Here is a 24,081-nt window from a genome sequence, read left to right on the forward strand (position 1 = left end):
AAAGGAAAACCCGTTTTGGGAGCAAAATGGAAGAATGGGATTTTGATTATTACTCACAACTGCTAGGGGACAGAATAGGAGAAAATGTGTATTGCTTACACTTATGAGATAGGGAAAGTTTAGAGAATACTAATCAGCACACAAGGGCAAAAATAGAAATTAAGTGGGAAAATCAGTTTTGGGAGGAAGCCAATGCAAAGGGAAAATATGGTGGCAAATGGAAATTCATTTACACTGGGGCTTATAATGACAGGCAGCTCAGGGAAGGGGTTTAGCTTACAATAGGAAAATCGGTTTTCAATGACAAGGACAAAGGCACATAACAGGTAGGCTTCTAGGCAAAAGGGATTGCTCACAATGGGAACAACGGTTTGGGTTTAATAGGACAGATGCACATAGGAATTCATTTGGCAATTCACACAATACACAGACAAATTTGGTTTTCAGTTGAAAGGACACAAATTCTTTTGAGGCAACACTTTAATGACTATAACAAATAAATAAAAACACCAGGAACAAGATGGTTGATTTCAAACTGCAACAATCTTGAACCGTGAATTTTAATGGGGGAATTAATTGATTTAATTGAAAAAATACTAAGGATTTACACAGAGAACTGAGAGGTTTTTCAAAGGAGATATGCTAACATACGCAATCAAGAGATTCTTCTATGGGGAGATGACTGGATTACACTGGCAATTTGGGGTTTTCAATCTAGTATTGGATTAAATGTACTACTACAAAAATTAAGGGTTTATGCAATTTAGGGCTGGGGTTATAGGCTACTTACAAAGCAAGCATTGGTTTAGGATTCAGGGAAGCCAGCTGGATCTCAGGACACTGTGGACAGATAGGGCAAGGGTCTGGTCAGTGCACTCTCAAAGATGGTAAGGTTCAGCAGCCTTCTTTCCGTCCTCCTTTTCCCGTCTCCCTGTTTTTTTGTGGGTCCCGAGTCCTAGTACAGTCCCCCTTATATAGCAGAAATGACATCACTAATTTTACAATCTAGGGGGAGTACCCTGTAATTATCACTGCCGCTCGGAATGGACACTTACCGTCCCTCTCTCCGCCCCCTGTCAGGACTGGTTCAGGGGAGGAGAGCACCATCTGTCTGTTTGCATTTATTACCATCCCTTGTTCTCATTACCACTTTTTGGCAAAATCTAGTTATGTCTCATTACTTCATAATTATACTAGCCACTGCCATATGAAAAAGATATATGCGGTTTTAGTTGATCATGGGGAATTAGATAAGTCGATTGCCAAATCTGTACGATGTAGCATGGCCATTTGCCACATTTTTGTCCTTTTCATAAAATGTACAACAGTTATGAATCTGCAAATGATCAAGCATGTTCCTAATTTCAGTTTCCATCTTTTCACCAACTGTCACATTTGTGACATGTTCATATCAGCCAGAAAACTAATCTAACTGGCCATTTCACTACCCAAAGTCCCAGGTAAATGCAATTTATATCTGCAAAACCGCCTGGAAATTACATGAACAAATTGCATAAAACGAAATGAATCCTCATTCTGATTGCTGCGAAAATGCCTACAAATGAAATCAGTCTCTTAATATCAATTGGGCGTGTCTTGTTCCACTTGTGGCAGGGCCGCTTCACCCCCCCATAGCCATCTGTCTTCCTCTGGGCTCAGCCGGTGAACAGAGATTTTTATGAGTCCCTTTGAAATTGGCAGTTTGCTCTTTGAAGTGGGTGCAGGAAGGGCTCACACCTTCTTGTCATGCTTCAGCCACATTTTGCCTTCTTTGAAATCTCTGGGCTCCTGCCTTCATGTCTGCAGAACAGGGAATCATGACGCCCTCAGCAGCATCACATTTTATTGCAGGATTGTTAGAGGATGTGTGTGATATCCAGCGGGAAGTGGTGCTTTGTCATTATGAAGTTCCTGCCTCGAGCTAGAACTGTTGTTTCCTGCAGTAAGTGTCTCTTCAAAGGTGACAGGAGTTTTGTGGGTTGAAACATAATATACATTTGCTTTTGTCACCCCCACCCACCCCATTATATTTCCCCGACATTTTCTGTGTGAGCAATGCTATCTTTTTTCAGTGTGGCTTTTTAAAGCCGTTTTTCTTTTCACAGGCCGTTTTGCTTTTAATGTTTAAAATCCTGTCTGGCAGGTCACATGATTCTTCGATTTCTCCTTCTTGGGTGAATTTACATTTGCTGTTTGTCCATAGATGAAGATGGTTAGGCCCCTTTCCACATGGTTCTTTAATTTGACATTAACAAAAAGAAAAAGCCAGGCCGTTTTTGGTGGCAAATGTTTAAATGCTGCTGAAAAGGGCTTCTGCTTGGGGCCTTTAAATGCACCCCACATTGTGACAGGATGCTTGCAGCAAACGTGTATTGCTTTCAAGTGCACCATGGGCGCTAAATGCAACATGGCCATCAAGCAATGGGCAAAACAAATGAGCATTCAGAGTAATATTGTGATTGTTATGGAAAATGTTCCTTAGAAAAATATACACATGTATGTAAATCTGTCTCTTAAAATAAACACTATAAATGTAGTATAAGGGTGCAGAGATAGACTGACACGGGAGTGGCAAGACTGATGGTAAAGACTTATTTTAAACATAAAAGATGAAACACCTCATCTGCCCTTATGACTAAGAAGGGATTCCCTGGATCAACTAAGTACTAATGGCAATGACCGAATGTCTGTCTAAAGCAAATAGTCCACAGTCCTGTGTCAAACATATTCCCATTTCCCATGTCATCCATGTGAAACTAAATTAAAGAAAAAGTTGATCTTCTTGACCAAGAGGAATGTCTCAGTTCCTCTGGACTCTTTCAGATCCTCACAGAAATATAGCATAAAATGTTCTCAACACCAGACAGGATGTTTCCCTTCTTCTGGCCTTTCTCCAAAACAAAGTTCTCAGTAGCAGAGGGAATGTCTCCCATCCCCTGGTCAAGATATAACAAGCCACGAGGGCAACCTCGCTTCTCTTAGCACTTTATCACACAGTTCCACTCCAGGGGGAATGATTCCCTTCCCCTGGTCAAGATTTAGCATAAGCTAAGAGGGTGCTGTTACGCTCACCTGGTCTCTGCGGAGGCATTGGGGCACGGTTGCAGCCCTCCCTGAACTTGTATCACCCCCTTCAGGCCTCTCCCTCAGTAGAAAAGCTGTGAGTAGTGGTACGTGATGATACTGCTCCTGCGTGGAGATCAGAGTGTGTGAGTGCACCAATCTGTGATTGTTATACCTCTCGGACCCTTCACACCAAAGTACGGTTTCTGTGAGCATACGCCGACCCATAAAGCTCACCTGTGAATTATGGAGATAAGCTCTCCGTCCTGATACTTCTGGCAGGGGCGCGTCAGATGGGATCTAGTTCCTTCGCTGATCCCTGATAAGGATTAGTCCAGTCCACCTGCGACTATGCTTCTCCTTATGATTGGTCAGTCTTCCTTGAGCCCTTGTGATGCTGTTCGTTCTGTTTAATGTCTTTAATATGTTGCTCCTATTTATGCCGGCAATAATGTCTCTTCTGTTTTCTTCCATTAGATGGAAATGCGGCCTCAATGCAGCTGTGAGACGTGAGACGCGGCCGGATGGAAGATGGATGCTACCGCAATGTTCAACAGCAGGTAAGTGATGGTTTAAGGAAAGCGCGAAGAATGGCGTACCTTAAACTGACTGTTTTTTCAATGTCTAACATTGTCTTCTGTTTTTCCTTGCAGGCGCTGCTGTCGACGATGGAGCGTCTCATGCTGAAGTGCCAAGATGAAGATTTCAACATTCCGGAAAGTGTAAAGATGAATACTTGGTTCGCCGAAGAGATGTACAGGTAAGAACAGCTTCCCCCCCAGTTGGTAAGTATGCTGGCAGGAAGCAGGATGTCCAGGAAGCAGGATCTTCAAAGGCAAGTCTGACCTCAGGTGACATTGAGCGTTACGCTGCTTGCAAGTGCAGAATAGCGCGAAGCATCTGTCTTGAGCATCGGGGCAGCTTATATAGCTGAGATCGTGGGCATGACCATTAGGGACGACTTACCAGCTCCACCCTGCCACTCGTAGAGAGTGAGCACGTGCGAAGGCAATCCATTAGCAGCCACACCCAAGAATGCACTTGGGGCTGCTTAATGGATAGAATATTCAAGGTTAATGCATCCTGCTTAATGGATGGAATGTTCAAGGTTAATGCATCCTGCTTAAGGGATGGAATGTTGAAGGTTAATGCATCTGAAGTGCTATGTCCATAATAAAAGCTTTTTGGTGTTAAATGGATGTTCTTGTTTACTTTTGTTCATGGGTGCCAGGACAGTGTCCACCCAGGTCTCTTGTGCATGCGACCACTGCATGCCTGTGCCCCTTACTTCATGATCATGACAGGTGCCCCCCTCCTCTTTATCACAATGTTCATCAAGTTCACTTTGGTACCCGTCTCCCTACCTTCTCAGGTACTGCGACGATGAAGAGAGCTCCATTGTTAATTGTCATATTGGGGCGGGTCCCAGACCTGCCTTTTTGTCTCACACAGTTCTAAATTGGAGGCCTGGTCCACTGTAACGCTCATCTCTGGTGCCCTGCAAGAGTGCCAGGTCCGGGTCGCTCTGAGTGTGTTTCTCTGGATAAGTGATGAGGTATCTGGGACGAGATGCAAGTCCAAGCCACTCCCTTCCCACTGTTCTGGTGAAAGGCTGCTGCCCAGCATACAATGCAGTTGGGAGTGGTTTGGCTAGGTTCCCCAATGTTGTTAGGAAGGATGATGAGCCTTCTGATGAACCTAGGAGCAAACAAGTGAAGTACGTTATTATCTGCTCACCTACACCCCCCCCATCCTACTTCCCTTAGGTTGACTGACTGGGGGGGGGGGGAAGGCTCACGTTCGTACTGCGGTCAGACTCGCAAGGGTTCAGGATAGCATCCGGTCCAGTTTCGTCACTGGAAAACAGTGGCCCAGTACTGCTGCGACACACGTGATGTTTTCTGCAGGTAATTCTTGATTACAATGTCTTTTGCTGCTCTGCAGCAATACAGAGTGCTTTAATGACTTTTGAATGGTGACTATGGCGCGTGACGCACGTGTTGTATTTTACTGAATTCTTATCCCACTTTGTTGTTTTTTCTTTGCAGATGCCGCGATGCTGGTCTTCGCTGTCAGCTGTGGGAACTTGCGAAATGCCGTCTCAGGTAAGCAGCGTTAAAGGGGCACCGGGGCGCAAGATGCTAAGTTGTAAAGGCTTACTGTATCGTTCTGCCTTTCCTTTTAGATGCGGAGAACGCTGCAGTGGATTTGAGGAAACATCCGACTCCGACGCAAGTTCTGTTAAGTATGGAGCCGGCAAGGGATGCTGCAGCGGATCAAGGGAGCGCTTGCTCCGGGTGAGTTTAAAGGCCAGCAGAGACCCCGGAGCGCAAGCAGGCGGTTGAGGGACTGGAATCAGGTTTGTTGAACAGAGCGGAAAGGCAGGAGTACTCTTGCACGTGGAGTTGGATTCGAGGCAAGCGTTACACCACTTGCAACTAGCTGGGAAAAACGCTAAGCACTAGGTGTGGCCCAGGGCAGGGTTTTTATAGCCCTGGGCTGCATCTTTCAACTAGACCACCAAGGATAAGCTGCTTGGGGGCCATCTTGGTTCCCGAGTTGAGTCCTAACTTGGCGGCCATCTTGTGAGAGGCTATTAATGTCTGCAAATAGGCGCCCATGCCAGCCAGCAACCCTTATTGTCCATTGCTTCCCAGTATTGCTAAATCTTCCCTTGTGGTTGTGAGAGAGAATGCTTGGTGTTCGGCTAGGGATCATGACATTCATTATCCTGCCAAGTATCTTCTGTGGGTCCCAGATCCTTTCATATTGGCTTTTCCAGTATACTTCTATCGGGTCCCAGACCCCTTTTCGTACAAACAGTGTATACAGATCCCAGACCGCTTTCGTTTCTCTTGGGTCCCAGACCCTTGGTCGGCGGCTTCTCTCACCCCCTTTGTTAATTTCCTGTTTCCCTTGCTCCCTCTGACACTGTCAGAAACCCGCATACTTTAGATTCTGGTGTGTCCGTGTTCTGTCCTCGTCGGGTCTTGAATGACTGTTCCTGGACCGATCCACGTCTCAGCCTTTCTCTGCTTCCATCGGCAGGATTTGCAGTCCTTTCTGTTTCTTGGATCGCAGGGCTTCTCCCTCCTGCTTCCTTCCGGTAGCAAGATGCCCTGATGCCTGCAGGCTTCTGGCGCCCTACAAGCATATAAATAATAATAATAATAATAAGATGGTCTGGAGTCTCAGCAGCCCAAACATCTAGCCAGGGACTCTACTGGCAAGCGACAACCCGCTCCATGCCTCTGTCTGCCCAGCTCTTTTCTCCGACTCCTTGGAAAAGGATCAGACACCGTGTTTGAACTTCACTCTTCTATTTGAATTGTCTCTTGTCCAATCGGAGACGGCAAAAGACTAGAATGTTTCTCATAGTTGGAAGAAGTAATCTTCACACTCCTGCAGCTCCTCCTACTCACAGTTTTGCCTTGCAGAGTTTGTAATACGTCAGTTGGTATCTTTTTCGTCTGTGTTTTCTAAATTAATTGACTGGCAAAAACGCATAGGCATACTAGGAGAGAGGGCACAGGGAGGATTTTGCAACAGCGTGGTAAGAGTAGGGGTGTTATGGGGACAACATGTTCTCTCCAGGTCATCCCTAATCCCATAGAGCCTCCCCATGCGATTCTCCCACTGAGTACCACCCGCAGGGGGACTGTAGGGGAGTGGCCTCATCTCCCTGGCCACATGGGGAGGGACTCCCTCAAGGGGAGAAGGGATGACATCCAAAGATTCGTCACAGTAGCATTTTCAAATGTGCATAATATTCCTCACAAAAGTTGAACAGGTAAAGACAATGTTACTGTAGATACAAATGTACAATAGCACAATGTTTCTATGCTGCTAAATATTATCTTACTCCATTGTGAAGAATCCTGCTGATCCCTCACTGAAACCCTGCCTAAAGTCTACCCCAGGTGGCCAGGGGAAGGCAGAGGCATTCCAGATCCTAACCCTGGGGGTGGTGTACTGCGGGAGGATCACCTGGGTGGACACAGGTTCCAGCGTAGTGAGGAGATTCCGTGGGATGAGACAGTATTTCTCCTCTTATATGGAGACTCTTGACACTGTGCCAAAAGTGGTTATGACTTATTGTAATTTCAATGTCTCTCAAACCCCTATTAAATCTAAGGAGGTGAACCCTAAGGTTATAACAAAAAAGCATACTATACCAAAAGAAAGACTCTTTTTGGTTTCTAAAATTAAATGCCCTCCTCAATTCCAAGGGTACACTACAAAGGATGGCGGAAATGTTGTCTTCTCTAAACCATCATCCTCTATAAAAGTTGAAACATACAGATATTATTTATTAAGGGAATTAAATCTACCCTTAAAATTAAGACGGAGAAAAACGTAACTTTAAAGAAACAAACTACATGTCCCAGAATCCTAGAGGGACAGACGAGGAAGAGGGCTGAAGAAGCATGTAGATGTAGTAGTCGGGCAATTAAGCCTAACAGTCATTGCAGGAGTCAGGCAATTGAAATTCATGGCTCACACCTGCAGCCAATTGCCATACCTATGAGGCATAAAAGGCAGGAGCAGGAAAGTAGATGGAGAAAAAGCAGGAGCAGGAGTTGGAAAGCAGGCAGTAGTAGTAGTATTAGTAGTAGAGAAGCACATGGCTGGCAATTCAGTTGGGAGCAGAGAAGGGGCACCGGAACATGGATACAGCAGTTTTCATGGTAATGGCCCAAAATGTCGCCCTCACAATTAGACGGCCGAAAATGCAGACTTTTTTTTTAGACCCCCCCCCTTACACCATATATATATGTGGGGGGGCTATGTGATATAATGTTCTCCCCCGCATATGTATGTGGTGTAAATGGGGTTTACAAAAGTCGGCATTTTCAGCTGTCGTAATTATGGTCGTTGCAATAATCACATAGATAGGTTTTCACCTGTATTGCTTTGGTTACATGGAGAAAGACGTGCTGAGAGTAAAGTTATCCCCATGTGCGCCAAGTTGCTGTGATTGAAGAGCCGTGATTGTGCTAGAGCCCGAGTCCAGAGGCAGAAGGCAAACCGAGGGACTGGGGATTAATGGAGACCCCCAATTAACGTGGTCGGACCGGAGACACCCGTGCTGGAGAAGGGTGTGGGTCCCCCAAGTGACCCCAAAGTAGTAGCAGAAGTCGAGCAAGTCGGGAAAGCGAAGCAACCTGCAACCACAAAGTTCCTAGAGCCGGTGAGTGAAGCAGGGCATTCAGGTTCATTCAACAAGCTTTGCCAGTAACAGTAACCACCTCTAAAATAATTCACGTATACTTAAAAGCGAGTAAAAGTTGTTGGTTGCTTTGAAAGCAATTCTCAACAATGGAAATGTAGCACACGCACCATTTGTGAAAGTCATAGTATTTGCATAAGAAGTGAGGAACAGGTCATCCATTGTTGAACATTCTTTCTGTTACCGCAGTGGTCGTGTGTCCTTAATTGAAAAGGGAACGCTTGCTAAAACCATCCCGTACACTAACATTGACTTCTTACTAGAGTTAAAAGTGAATACAGCATCTAAGGAAGGTCACGTGTGGCCAATTGTATTTCCAGAGAGAAGTACAAACCCTCTCTGTGATATTGAATGGGAATACAATTACTGGCAACCCTTTATGGTTAAAAATCTATCTTGAAGAGTGGTCGAGTGTGCCAAATTATGTTTTCTCTTTGAAGACTGAACCTTGTAGTATCCTGAATTGTCCTTCTTTGTTTCAAAAGTTGTTTGAACACAAACTACCCAAGCCAAGAGCCAAACTCCTTCCATAGTGAAAGAAGTCCTGTTTAAACCCATCCACCTAATCTGGGAAATTACTAACGGCCCAGTGGTCTCTGATACAAGTGTGGCATTGTTACCAGAAGCTGAAAGAGTGTCACTACAGCTTCTGGGTAGTGACTTGAACAGAGAAGGTGTGAGTAAAGCTGGGGAAGGGAGCCGAGTGCTTGTGGGAATATTATGCAAGTAGCCTGTAATGCTGAAGACTGTTGAAGCTGAAAGGAAGACAGTCGTGGGGCAGAGGCAGGTTATATTTGTGACAGTGAGAAAGACTAAAGAGGCAAAATGGCTGCCCCTTTTCTTTGAATTTACATAAAGGACGAGTGTCTTGCCTACCTTAGAGGCCGAAGTGTCTTGTTCTTACATGCCTAACAATTTTGAAGTACAAAGTAGAAGTAGGACTACTTGAACTGTGGTGGTGGTTAAAGTTGTCAGAGGATATCACAATGAAGTGGTACGAAGAAGTGGCATACTGTGGGGCAAGACCGACTGTTCTCTTTAACTAAAGTAGAATGGTTGATGTTGGGAGGGAAGCAGCCACCCAAAGAGATGCATTCTGACAACTATACTAGAGGCACTGCAGGAGTCCTAATACATTGCAAAGTTGAAGATGAAGAAGTTCTACATCTATTCTTTGAATGGTGGCAAATAATCTTGGAAAGTAGAGATCCAGGATTACCATTGGTGCCGTTTTCTTGGCAGGAATTGGAAGGGGATCTACCAGTGGATTGTTTGATGAACCTTTGTTTTGACTTGGAACTAACAGCAACTGGTTCAAAACTTGTAAAGCTGACTTTAGAACCTGGGGAAGGATCTATCCAGGACAGGTGAAGGTCATACAAATATTGTTAAATTATTGTTTATTATCTTTGTTGCTCCATTACTTTATTTTTTAATGTTAGTTGTTTAGAGGGAGGGCTAGTTTACCCATTTTAGAAATTGTTCCCTTAGCCTTTAGAATAGGTAGGGAAAGAAGCCTGGTCAGACCACAGCCGCTGCTGTCCAGACCCAGGAATATCTGGTCCTTGTTTCGCTCTTATATTGCCTCTATCTCAATGAACGAAGACGATGGATCCTCTGCACCCTCTTCCCGCACCAGTGTCTCTACCTGAATTGATGCGTGGATTATTGTTTTGCATGAGGGGTTCATTGTTATGTGATGGTTCAACCAGCTCACCTGATTGTTGATACTGTATCCTAACTACATATGACGGATCTGTAACTGCCAAGTATTGCACACGGCTCGCTCTTCCATTGTGTTGTCAAGCTTAAAAATAAAGTTAAAAAAAAAAAGAATAGGTAGGGAATTCCATGATAGAGTAGGGCAAGCAAGGCTTCATTTGCACATTTTTACTTTAATAAAATGTCTAATTTTGAAGAAACTACAAGCAGTTGTTCGCTTCGCATTACTGACCCCTCACAGCATCTTGTAAAAGTAGTCAGAGCACCATCTAAAGAAAGGGCTGCAGGATCACAGTGCAGTAGAATAACAAGTTACTTACCCCTAGTAACATCCTTTCGATTGGATGTTCCTCCCAAGTATTCCTCATTTTATGATAATTATCCTTCCAGCTTCAGCTGCTTCGGAATTTGTTTTTGACAGGTGGCACTGTGTGCTTTCTCGTCGAGTCGATGTCCCCCGAGGGCCTCAGTTCGACTGTCAACATCATCAATAGAAGAAGTAACACACGCAGTGCCCGTTGGCTTCAGTTCTGTTTTTCCCACTTCTAAAGAGGAATTTCCAGGCGTACCACAGACCATAGGCTCCAAGAAAGCGTTAAGTGTAAGAACACGTCAATTCTAAGGTGGGGTAGGCTGGGAGGGGTGACGAGGAATACGTGGGAGGAACATCCAATCGAAAGAACGTTACCAGGGTTAAGTAACTTGTTCTTCGAATGGATTGTGTGCTAGGTGAACTGCCGATGGAGATTCCTTCTTGAATTTGCCCGGAACCAGTGCTGCATTGCCACTCTGCACAGTGGTAGTGACCTTACACCACCTCTCTTGTTGAGGTAGTACATGGTCACTGTGTTGTCTGTAATTTAAGGACATGCTTTCCCCGTACATAGGGCAGAAAGGCCTTCAGCGCTAGTCTGATTGGCATCAGCTCCAAAAGGTTGATGTTTAGTTTGTACTTCGATGGAGACCAACGACCACTGATTGTCAGCTCGTTGGCGTGGGCTCCCCACCCCTTGAGTGAGGAGTTTGTCACTACCATTATCTTTGGCCATGGCTGCCAAAAAGATCCTCCCTTGAGAATGTTGTACTTGCAAGCCCACCACAGAAGGTCCTGAGAAACTCTGCTCGGAACATTCAGGTGGTCTGACATTCTGCCTGCGAATTGAGACCATTGAGCCCATTGGAGGGATCTCATTCTGAGGCCAGCCTCTGGTACCAGAAAAATGCAGGATGCCACGAGACCGAGCAACCTAAAAAAAAAAAGAAATCGAAAGCCGGAAGATGCTGGGCACTCTGAAATTTGGTGACCATATGCAGAATATGTTGAGCTCTCACCTCGGCTGGCGAGGCTTTCCCAGAGGAAGCAACGAGGACTAGTCAAATAAATTGGAGTCTTTGAGATGGGATCATGTGGGACTTCTTGTATTTGAGGGAGAAGCCCAGTCTGTGAAGAGATTGGCAGGTTACGCTGAGATGTTCCCGGGCCTGTTTTGATCAGCCCTGATCAGCTAATCAACTAGGTGGGGGCATGTTAAGACCGGGGGGGGGAGGGGTGGGTCTGTACTTCCGCTCTCTATATGTTAGAGGAGAGGCACAGAGGACCCCTGCCAAGATTCTCTATTATTGGTGTGTGGTCGAGCAATCAAAGCCTAGCTTCTCAGGAGGTGATGCAGGCTGGTTCTTAAGTACAGTGTAGTCCACAAGTACCCACAAGGAATGTCCACACACTGTATTGGTCAAAACACAGTCTTTATATAATTAATATTCGAGGTGATTTACACTATCACGATAACTCACTTTATACTCCGAAAATCAACAATGGTAAATATATACAGTTCCAAAGTGGTACCACTAACGTTATCAGATCTCATTAAAGTGCATACGGTCAGAATGACACACAGATCAAAATAAAGAGGAAACCAGCAGTAGAGAGAGGAAGGAAAGCAAGATGGTTGAACAATTGGCAGAATACTGGCCCCGTACCACTAGATACAGTTCTGTGTGGAGATCCCCCACCTGGGCAACCTGTAGAAGAAAAATGCAAGCCCAGTCCATATATTGTTCTCACTAGACTTCCCAATAGTTCTGCAACCCCAACGTACATGGCGTTGTAGCGTTCCTCGTTGGGGAATCGACGGCCCTTCTTGAGTGTCCTCCCTTTCAGGCAGCAGTCACGGGTCGTCAAAAATCCGACAGAGAACAGGTTGAGCTACGACGGTGAAGTGGCCACGTCGCTCCTAGCGGTGCTCCTTGACGGGGAAGTGTAAACGTCCTGCAACCAAGAGGTGTTCGGGGCACCTCGATGTCGATAGTTCTGGACTGCAAAGAGTTTGAAGAACTGTGGCCCAGCAAGGGTGTCGGGTCATCGGCGTCTCTGTGCTCTTTGGGTGGCGGGAAACCCACCAGTGAATGCTCCTCGGCACGTCGACGGTCAGGCCTTCTCCAGCAGGATACAGCAGCGACGATGCGGAGGAGAGCGTCGTTGGATCAAATGAAGTTCTTAGGCAAACGGGAGCATGGCGGCTCCGGTCGTCGACAGTGGCGGACAACAGTCAAGGCGCTTCTCCTTGGAGTTCCGCAGCGGTCCCCGTATTGGGTCGGCAGCCTGTCGAAGGTCTGTCTTCCAGGGAGCTTTGGCAAAGATCAGCTGGTGCATGATGGTCCCTCATAGCTCGGGAAGAGGGTGCCTTACCAGGTCCTCTCTGGGTCAGTCCTTGGAGGCACAGCAGCTCTCAGATTGTGAAGGAGAGCAACAGCAATTCTTCTCGTCCAGCAGGGCTTTAAGGTCAAGCTTCAGTTACTCCAGTTACTCGTCGTAGTGGACTTCAGCTTCTGAACACGATTCCTAGCAGTGAGAGGTCCCCAGATATACTGTTGATCTCCCATTTATTCCGCTGGGTCACACTCAAGCATCCAATCACGACTAAGGGCATTCAGGCAGGCAGGCAGGCAGCCAATCAGGCGCATAAGGCATTCAGGCCATTCACTTCTCTCCAGACACTCACAACAAGTTATGTGTATTGGGACAAGTACCGAGCCATTCAACACTCCATACTGCATTCATACCGGTTTCGGGCAGGGCTGTCTCAGCCATTGCGTCAACCACCAGATACTAGACACCCCCAACATAGAATGCGTATTCGTCACACACTCCATTCACCCAGGTCCCACCCACAGGCGTACCCACAACATACGGTCGTTGAGAAGGCTCCAGCCAGTCTGGTCGGCACTTCCCCACACTACCAAATATGGAACTTCCACCCAACAGCCAGTCTGGGGGAAGGGACAGAGGCATGGCTTCCTGGGACTTCGGGAAGATCAAGGTAACAGGTGATGGAAGACAAGAGGCCATAGGGGCCATTTTGTCTCCATCAGGAATCTACCGATTCCAATGACAGGGCCTGGGTATCCCAAAATAGAGGACGCTCAGGGCACCAGTCATTTTAGCACAGAGCTGCCACCAGCCTGTACCCTGCTCTGTGGGTCACACACAGGTGCCCAAAAACATACACTAGGGGCACAGGGTTGCACCCCTACCCATGGGTGCCATAAGGGTATCCAATGGGTCTGTTCACCAAACCAAAAGAGTGAGCTGCACCGCCAGTAGTCCCACATGAACTCCTCCACGGAAAACACGACAGAACACACGATAAAAAGCAGTAAAGGACAAGGATACGGAGGCCCTGTCCGTCCGATGCATTTCCAGAATCACAGGGTAGACGTGAATCCCCCCTCTCCTGAGACTTGCTGCTACCACCATCATCAATTTGGAGAAACCCCTCAGGCGGAGGTCAGCCTGAATGGCAGAACTCGAAACTGATGGTGAAAACTTCAAACTTCAAGTACTTTCTGTGCTTGAGATGGATAGACACATGAAAGTAATCATCCTGAAGGTCCAATGACACCATCCAGTCTTGGAGTTGGAGAGCCTGAAGGATTTGGGAAGGGAAGGGGAAACCACCTGGAACATGTCCTTCCTGAGGAACGTGTTCAAGTTTCTTAAGTCCAAGATGGGTCTCAATGCTCCGTCCTTTTTGAGAATCAGAAAGTATGGGGAATACAAACCAGTGTTGCCTTCCGCCACAGGTACCGTTCTATAGCACCTTTCTCTAGCGGGGTCAACATTTCTTGCGAAAGGAGCAGATCCAGAACTTTGAAAGAGTTCTTCCCCGGTGGATGATCCCAAGGCCTTTTTTGAAAAGGAAGGAAGTAACCTTGGCCTACAGTTTCCAGTGCCCAAGCATCTGAAGTAATGCCCTGCCATTCTTTCAGATGCTGAGTAAGTCTGCCTCCCACCAAGGTCTTGTGAGTCAAGGCTTCAGAGTGGTTTTGAGGCGGCTAAAGCAGCGGCTGAGGGTAAAACTGCTGCTGCATGGGTTGGCTTAGCACCTCTCCCTCGTCCGAGGGAATCTTCTCTGACCTTCTGGCCCGGCTTGTCCTCCAATTGAGGAATAGAACCAAAAGGACTTACTCCTCCTAGAAGATGAACTAGAGTAGGGGTGTTGAGGCCGTCTAATGGCGGCGCGAAGGGATTTAGCCTCTGCTTGCGAGGTCTGCAGCTTTTCCAAACTCATCAGCCTTGCTGCCAAACAGCCTTGAGCGGTCAACGGGCATCTTGGAGTCTAGACCGCACATCTGGTGCAAATCCGGATTTCCTCAACCACACAAACCTGCGTAACACTGTGCTAGTTGCGATGGATCTGCTGATGCTATCTGCAGTATCCAGACCTGACTGTAGGCATTCACCCATTGCCTCCTTACCATCCTTGATGATTGCCAGGAAGCCATCTCTTTTTTCGCCCTTCCGGGATATGGTCAGCCGCCATAGCTACACAGTCCCAGAGGGTAAACGTAAACCTTGACAAGCTACAAGTTGCATTAGTTGACTTTAATGACATGCTGTCAGCAGTAAATATTGTTCTTGCCCAAGCATCCACTCTCTTAGCATCCCTATCAGGAGGGATGGATAGGTATGCTGACTGCTTGGTAGATGTAGCAGCCTGAAACACCAAACTTTCTAGTGTTGGATGTTTTGTCAAGTACTCTGGGTCGCTGCTGGATGATCTATATTATCTAGCAAAATTTGTATTCACTGCAGCCGTAGTCTCTGGTGTCTCCCAACTTGCTTAGACCTTTTTTTGTAGTGCAGTGTGAAATGACAAAATTTGATCTTTTTGCGGACCCTGATCCAAAATATCTGTCAGGTCATCCTGCTCAAAAGGAGTAGGTCACCTGCAACCTAAAAACGATCACCTTACTCATCAGTTTCCTATATGAGGAGTCAGCGTGGTCAGTAGGATCTTATTTGCCAAATGTCAGTTCAGGAGGGGTATCTAAACCACTGGCCGACAGAAGGTCATCATTTAAGTCTTTTAATCTAGACTCTTCAGAGATAAATTCATCTGCCACATTAGGGGTGCCAAATTACCCAAATGGTGGTGTGTTATCATCTGAAGGTTCATTATCTTCATAGATGGATGTTAAAGACTTAAGAAAATATTTTGTGGGCAACGGTTTGAAAACCTTTTTGTGGGTTGCCACTGGCTTTGACAATTTTCAAGTAATGGTCGACAACGACTTCGAAATCAAATGTTTCTGTCAGAGTCAACTTCGATACTGGTGTCAACGGCTCAGACGCTGATGGAGTCAGCGAAGGCGTCGACTTTGTCGATTTCTTATGCTTCTTTGAAGAAACCCTCAATGGGCTGGATTCCTGACTTGTCAAAGCCCTCGTCGATTTCTCATCAGATCAAGATTTTTCTCGATGCAGTACCAGCTTATGGCTCGGTTTTGAGGTTTCATGTTCGACTTGCCTTTGTCGCCTTTATGCAGATCGACAGGGGCATGGGCTTTCTGCTTGTCTTGCGAGGGGGTCGGGCCGCATTCTCGAAGATTTTGAGCATTTCATTACGAAGCGCATCCCATTTTGCTGGGGAGTCTGACTTAATTGGACATTTGATTACCTCAGCCAAGGAATCACTAGAGGTCGAAGGTGACCTCTGTTGCCGTTTCTTGGGATTCTTCTAAGAAGATGAAGAATGGCGTGATCGTTTAGATTTTTACGTCGAGGAGAATCCCTCGACTCATCAGTCTTTCTGTTTCAACTCTTTGAAGGATACTTTGAAGGAAACCTCCCCACTGCCAATTTACCTTTACGCTCCCTTAGAGCCTTTTCGGTCATCGCCTGATAGGAGTTACAGTTGGAGGTACGGTGACCGGTACCAAGGCACCACAGACATATGCAGTGGGGGTCGGTGATCGACATCTTCGATCCACAGTCTTGGCACTTCTTGAAGCCAGTCTTAGACATTGGTGGAGCCGATGGGGAAGACATTTTGGTAGATCCAAAATAACTATCGAAGTTCACAGAAGAACCTGAGCGCGCTGTAATTCTTCGAATCGTTCGCTCAGAAAAACAGGCCTGAAGCCAACAGGCGCTGCGTGCGCTACTTATACTAATGATGTCGTTGACAGTCGAACAGAGGCCCTAAAGGGGAAGGCACACAGGGCCCCATGTCAAAAAAAAAAATCCAAAGCAGCTGAAGCTGGAAGGATAATTATCAGAAGATGAGGAATATGTGGGAGGACACAATCCCTCCAAAATATCTGATATTTATTGGATTACTGAAATGATTAACTCTTAATTTGTTGATCTATAAATCGATCCAGAAAGGGCTCACACTTATTGCATTGCCTGAAGGGGTGGGCCTAGTCAGGCAGGTGAGAAAAGAGATAGGGCAGAAGCAACCGCCAGGCCTTGGGAAGTCATTGGAGAACTGCAATACAAAAAAGGAATAGTCTTTCAAATAGGGGTCTACTGGCATCCAATGTAATGCTTAAAAAGTTAGGATTAGCTACTTAAAACAAAAGATTATTTGAGCATTTCACAGCTAATCAACAATGACTTAGGTATGCATCATCGCTGGCTTCTTTGTTAACATCACAGGAGGTTGGAAATGTGGTTTATTGGGCAATCAGGACACTAGAAAATTCCCTTTAGGATGCTTGGGCCTCCGTGCCTGTGTATTCTTGTGGAAAGCATCATTCCTTTTTTGCTTGATAGACCAATAGCTCTTTATTCACAGCATAGCGCACTGCTTGAACAATATCAATTGTTGTTGAAGTTTAAAGGTTTCTGTGGCTTTGTTCAATAAAGACAGGCATCAATAGCTCAGAGGCCAGCATAATACGCAACCTCGACAGAACCCATACCTCTTACCTCTCGCTATCATATTCATTTCTACTCTTCTTCTTCATAGACTGCACCCCCCTAGTCAGGTCAAAGCTCTTCTCTTCAGTGGTTGCATTAGTCAAGTAACCATCACGTGGAGGTCTCAGCCTCATTTTATTTACAAACGGTTTAGGTGTGGCACCCTCGCATTCCTCGACTCAACCAACTCATTATGTTGCCACTTTGCCTCTCTCGCTTCCTCCATCCTCCAGAAGTACCCAGTCAGTGATACGGGGCCCAATCAGCATTAACATCCTCCAAATAGAATACTAAATAAATGACATGCATTGACAAAATTCTATAGCACAGAGTGCATTTGTGGAAGAGGCTCACTCTACTGGAGTCCTCCAGTACTGACAGAACACACCACCATTGGAGGGCACTGTAGCTGGAATTGTTATAATCACTTTTAAAACATTGCAGACCTTCATTGCAGGTGATAAGATCTAGCAAACAAATAAATACCAGAGACACGCTAAATACAACAAAGAGCGATTTGAAGCTCCCAGGTGAAAAGCCAATCTGGTTAGAAAATTCAAAAGACCAGGCTGTGCGTGATCCGAGCCTGGAGAACCTGACAAATCAAGTGACCAAGATGCATGAGATGCTTGCCCCACCTTGGGGGAATTGTAAAGTCAAAGCCTGGGGCTATCCACCAGCAACCCTAAGGGAATTAGAGGCAAGACCTGAGGGAATCATAATATTGGTTGCCTGACAAAGACCCTGGGGTGGGTGAGAAATACCCATCCCTACAGTTGCAAAGCCAAGGTCGAGGAGGGACCAGTTGTGAATCCTGAGAGAGGCTGACTCGGAAGGTTAAAGAAGTATGAATGGGAGGCCTGATGGGGAGAAAGACTGAGTTACTACACAAACCTTCTTAGAAAAATGAACAAGTTACTTTCTTACCTGGTAACGTTCTTTCGATGGGATGGTCCGACGACGTATTCCATATCTATGACAGTAATCACCACAGCTGTGCTGCTTCGGAAACTTTTTCGGCGTCTGCGTCCTGCGTCGATGACGTCGATGCGCCGCCGTCGAGGACCTCCTCCGACGTCCGACGTCATCCGATGTGATAAGTAGGACGCACGACGCCAGTAGCCTCAGTTGGAACAAGTTACTTACCTGTAACTGTTGTTCTCCAGCATGGGTCTGGCATGGATTCACATGCTCATGAATATTCCCCGTCGTCAGGCTGGGAATCCTCGGTAAAGAAAAAACCAGTATCAGTTTCGTTTCTGATCTGTCTTTCGTAGTAATAACCAATCACTGGTCTCTGCGTCATACTGACCACAGCCAATGACTGCCCTCTACCTAAGCACCGCCTCTGGCAGCCATCTTCAGATTTGGAAGCACGTGAAGTGGCAGTATGACCAAGTGAAGAGCCGCAGAGGGGTAGGCGGGAGGGTTCGCATGTGAATCCATGCCAGACCCATGCTGGAGAACAACAGTTACAGGTAAGTAACTTGTTCCTTCTCCAGCATGGGGTCTGGCATGGATTCACATGCTCATGAATAAAGAATACATAGCAGTACACACATGCACAACCACGGGAGGTGGCAAAGGCTCAACATTAAGCATCACATCAACTCAACATTAAGCATCTTACCTCCTCACCAGGCTCACCTCAGGCGAACAGGTTGCGCAGCACTGCTTGGCCGACCCTGGACTCCTCCCTGGAATCCCGGTCGACGCAGTAGAATTTCGTGAAGGTGTGCGTCGACCTCCACGTAGCAGCCCTGCATATGTCCAGCAGGGGCACACCAGATAGGAACGCCGTGGTAGCTGCGATCGCTCTGGTGGAATGGGCTCTCGGACGGCCAGGCAGCGGTCGGTTTGCCAACCGGTGACAGTACATGATACAGCCGGAGAGCCATCTGGAGATGGAAGCCTTCGAGAGAGCCTTCCCCTGATTGACAGGTCCAAAGTTCACAAAGAGTTGTGACGTCTTCCGAAAACCTTTCGTGCGGTCCACGTAGAACTTCAGCGCTCTAGCCACATCCAGCGAGTGCAAAGTCCTCTCAGCCGGCGACGAAGGCGACGGGAAGAACACAGGTAACACCAAGGGTTCGTTGAGATGAAAGTCCGACGGTACCTTGGGCATGAAGGAGGGGTGCGTCCTGAGCACTACCCTCGTGTCGTGGAAAGTCAAGTACGGGGCCTTGCAGGAAAGGGCCTGGATCTCTCCCACTCGTCGTGCGGAGGTGATGGCCACGAGAAAAGCTGTTTTCCACGATAGAAACTTCAACGGGGCCGAGTGCAGAGGCTCGAACGGAGGTCCCATGAGCTTGGTCAGCACCACGTTGAGCTCCCACGCCGGGGCCGGAGCCTTCACCGGCGGGAACGATCTGAACAGTCCCTTCATGAACTCTTTCACCAGACGATGAGACCACAAGGACGTCCGGCCCGTGGTTCTGGTGTATCGGGAGATCGCAGCAAGATGAATCTTGATGGACGCGTGTGCCAGACCAGCTTTGGCCAGCGTCAGCAGGTACGGCAGTACTTGGGGAGCCGTAATCCGTAGAGGGTTAATCTTCTGTGCGTGGCACCAGACAGAGAACCTCTTCCATTTGTGTCCGTAGCATTTAAGAGTCGAGGACGCCCTGGCCTTTGCAAGAACCTCTCTGCAATCGGCCGGTATGTCGTATCCTCCAAACTCTAGCGCTGCAGGAGCCAGGCCTGCAAGTTCAGCGACTTCGGGTCGTGGTGGAGGATGGCGCCTCCTTCCCTGGAGAGTAGATCCGCGTCCGCCGGCAGCTTGATTGGCGGGGACGCCGACAAGTCCAGAAGGTCCGGGAACCATATCTGCCTCGGCCACGCAGGTGCGACGAGGATCATCCTGCACCGTGACCTCTTGAGCTGGTTGACGAGCCGGATTAGCAGAGGCAAGGGAGGGAACGCGTAGAGGAACAGGCCCTCCCAGGGGAACGAGAAAGCATCGCCCATGCTCCTCGTCTGGGGAAACCTGCTGGCGAACCTCCGGCACTTGGTGTTCGTCGCCGTCGCGAACAGGTCGATCTGGGGTGTGCCCCACCGTCGGAAGAGGCGATCCACCAGATCCTGCCGTAGTTCCCACTCGTGGCACGAGCGCAGCTCCCTGCTGAGTGAGTCGGCGATGGTGTTTTTTATCCCTGCCAGATGAAACGGCACCAGAAGAATCCCTTGGGCGACGGCCCAATGCCACAGGTCCTGCGCCTCCTTGGACAGCGCTGGGGACCTGGTTCCGCCCTGTTTCCTGATGTAAAACATGGTGGTGGTGTTGTCGGTGAAGATCCTCACCACCTTGCCCTTGAGGGACGGAAGGAAGGACCTGAGGGCCCAAAACACTGCACGGAGCTCCAGGACGTTGATATGCAGGGACTTCTCCGTCGGGAGCCAGAGTCCCCTTGCGTGCAGATTTTCGGTGTGCGCTCCCCACCCTTCTAGGGAGGCATCCGTGGTCACAGTCACCTGGTGGGCTGGGGTCTGGAAGTCCATGCCCGCCGTCAGATGCGCGCGGGTGCCCCACCACCGTATCGCTCGTCGGAAACTCTCGTCGAGTTTGATCCTTTCCTCGAAGCTGCCCGTCGTCTGGATCCAGCGCGCATCCAGGAACTCTTGCAACGGGCGCATCCGGAGCCTGCACATGGGAATGAGGTAGATGCAGGAAGACATCATCCCGAGGAGGGACTTGATGGACCTCACCTTGGCCGCGTCGGCCACCAACATCCGTTGCACCTTGCCCAAGATGGTCCTGGTCCTCTCCTCCGACGGGGAGGCCAGAAGGGACACTGTGTCGAGCCTCGCTCCCAGAAACAGTGCGACTTGCGCGGGCACCAGGTGGGATTTGGCGTAGTTCACGGAGAATCCCAGGTCCGTGAGGAGTTGGACGGTCCTTGCCGTGTGGACCACGGCGAGCTCCCTCGTCTTGGCGCGGATGAGCCAGTCGTCCAGGTAGGGGTAGACGTGAATCCCCTCGCGGCGCAGCTGCGCCGCCACCGGTGCGAGGCACTTGGTGAAAACCCTGGGTGCCGACCGCAGTCCGAAGGGAAGGGCTTTGAACTGGTAATGACGCCCTTGGACCACGAATCTGAGGAATTTTCGGTGCCCCTTTAGGATGGGAATGTGGAAGTAGGCATCCTCCAAATCCAACGACGATAGGAAGTCTCCTTCCTCCAGCTGACCCAGGACGTGCTGGAGGGTGACCATCCGGAACTTCTGCGCCTTGATGAATTTGTTCAGGCGTCGCAGGTCCAGGATGGGGCGCCATCCTCCCGTCTTCTTCTTCACGAGGAAGTAACGCGAGTAGACTCCGGAGCCCCGAAGCCTCTTTGGGACGAGTTCGATGGCGCCCTTCCTGAGCATCGCCTTCACCTCCAGGAGAAGTTGAGGGACGTGAAGTTCTTTCCTGGCCACGGGGGGGACGCGCGGGCACCTTCTTTGAAACTCGAGCGCGTGGCCCCGGGCCAGGGCGTCCAGCACCCAACGGTCGGTGGAGATGGACTCCCACACGCTGACGAAGCCCGCCAGCCGGCCTCCCACCGGGGTGCTTCGGTGGGGGCCCGACCCCACGGCCGGTTCAATCCTGCTTGGACGCGGCCTTGCCGCCTTGGCCCCCTTGGCGACGACGGCGGGGGCCGCCAGACTTGCCTCGTCCTCTGTAGGCCTCTTGCGACGACGAGCGGGCCGCTTGACGGTAGGAAGCGAAACCGCCGCCGGAACCTTTGGAGGCGCCCTTGCCTCCGCCGCTCCGAAAGGGCGTCCGCCGTTGCTGCAGCACTCCAAGGGCCCGGGCCGTCTCCGTATCCGCCTTGATGGCCTGAAGGGAATCGTCCACTGTCTTCCCAAACAGGTTGTTCCCGTCGAAGGGCATGTCCAGGACCCTGTTCTGGACGTCCTGCCGAAAGTCCGTAGCCTTGAGCCATCCGCGCCGTCGAAGGCAAACGCCGTTGCCCATCTGGCGGAACCCAGTGTCGGCGATGTCCGTCGCCACGGTGATGGCGTGGTCCGAGGCCACCTCACCTTCCTGCAGGATCTCAAGGGCCTCCGCCCTCTTGTCGTCCGGCAGAAAATCCAGCAGGGGAGCTATCTTGTACCAGAGTTCCCTGTCGTAGCGGGCCACGATAGCCAAGGCGTTGGCCGCTTTAATCGTCGTCGCCGCCGACGAGATGACTCTGCGTCCCATGGCATCCAATTTCTTTCCCTCGCCGTCCGGCGGGGAAGTCGACGTGGAGGCCGCACCCCCCCCCGCTTTCTTCCTGGCTGCCGCGGAGACGACGGAGTCCGGGGTAGGCTGCGCCCGGAGGCATAGGGGGGCCGAGTCCGGGACCCGGTACTTTTTCTCGTACCGGTCTCTTTTCGCTGGCGTCGTGGAAGGGTTCTTGAGGAGGGAAAGGCCCTCATCCCAAATGTCGTCCAACAGAGGCACTGCGAGGACCGTCTTCCTCTTGGTCTCGCGCCGTTGGTAAAGGAAGCCTTCCTTTTTCTTCTCCTCAGGGCAGAGTTGGAAAAGCTCGGATGCCCTGGCGATCATTGAGTGGAACGATCCAATCTCGTCGGGCGGAGAAGCCCTGGGGGGAGGCGACGACGGAAAATCCTCGTCGTATGCCTCGTCGTCCGTACCCGTCGCTGCCGTGTCAGTCCCCGTATCATCCCCTCGGGTGGACGGGGAGGAGGGCTGGATGGGGCGCGATGGTTGAAAAGGAGGCGGTGGATGGATCCTTCTTTTCTTGGTAGGGGGAACACCAGAAGGTCCCGGTTCTGGATCCCCCGACGGGAGAGGTTCCTCCGTCGGTAACGGTAGTCTCGTCCTTATCTCGGAGCATAAGGACTGTATAGCCAACAAAATGGCCGCTGAGTTGTCCTGCGGCGCTGGCAGAGGGGAATCCGACGGGCGAGCAGGGGCCCCGTCGGTATCCTCGACGATGTCGTCGTCGTCACCTGCGTCGGGGCCCATTCCGACGGGCTGGTCTTGTTCCACGCCTAGGCCGTGGCTTAAGACCTCGATCAGTTCCTCTTCTGAGGTTGAGGCCGAATCTCCGACGACGCCCTGCCCCCCCTTCTTCCCCACGGAGGGTTTCACGGGGGTCCTATCGATGGGCACGAAAGAAGACTCCCTCCGAGGAGGCAGGGAGATTCTGGGCCCCGAGGCCGCCACCACTGGTGCAGCCTCCACAGGCTGGGCCAGGGCCGCCGCGACCGTTTCGATAGAGGGCTTGGTCGAATGGATCAAGGCCTTCACCACCTTAGGTGCGCTCACCGCCTTATCCTTGAGGGAGGGGGCACTGCCACGCTCCTCCTCTGCCTTAGAGCTCGACCGGGGTCTCTCCAGGAGCTTCGCCGGGTGCTCGGCCTTCCTCTTACCCGACCCAGAGCGTTGGCTCGTGGTTGATGGTGCCGGGGAGGGTGCGCCCTGCCTGGCGCCCGTAGAGCCCGACCGTTCGGCGCTCCCGGTGCCAGCGGACTCGCGGTGCTTGGCCTTATGTTGGGCCCCCGTCGCCGGGGCGCCCTCAAAGGTCTTAGAAGACCGCTCAGATTTCTTCTTCTTCTCGCCAGACGGGCTCTTACCCTCCAGCCAGCTGGCGAGACGTTGATGGCGGTCCTTCATGGTCCGTTCCGACATGTTGCCGCAAAACGCACAGTCCTTCTCCACGTGCGTCTTGTCCCCATGAAGGCAGTAAAGGCAGAAAGAGTGTTCGTCCTCCTTGAAGACGTTCTGCAGCTGGCATCCAGGGCAGGCCCTGAACAGCTTTCCGGGCGTCGAGCTTCCCTTCTCCTGGGCCATCTCCGAGACCGGGCCTGAGAAGCTTCTGGAGTCCTCCGAAGTGTAGCTCGACGAAATCTTCACCCTTGAGGGGCA

General features: G+C 49.6%; 1 protein-coding gene across 1 annotated transcript in view; it reads right to left on the reverse strand.

Moving 5' to 3' along the window:
* The window catches only part of UCHL3 (ubiquitin C-terminal hydrolase L3), a 726,647-nt gene that overhangs the window by 578,906 nt on the left and 123,660 nt on the right, over positions 1 to 24,081 (reverse strand). The window lies entirely within an intron of this gene.

The sequence above is a fragment of the Ambystoma mexicanum genome, chromosome 7q (genome assembly GCF_040938575.1).
Source record: "Ambystoma mexicanum isolate Mex_15411 chromosome 7q, UKY_AmexF1_1, whole genome shotgun sequence".
NCBI classification, from domain to species: Eukaryota; Metazoa; Chordata; class Amphibia; order Caudata; family Ambystomatidae; genus Ambystoma; species Ambystoma mexicanum.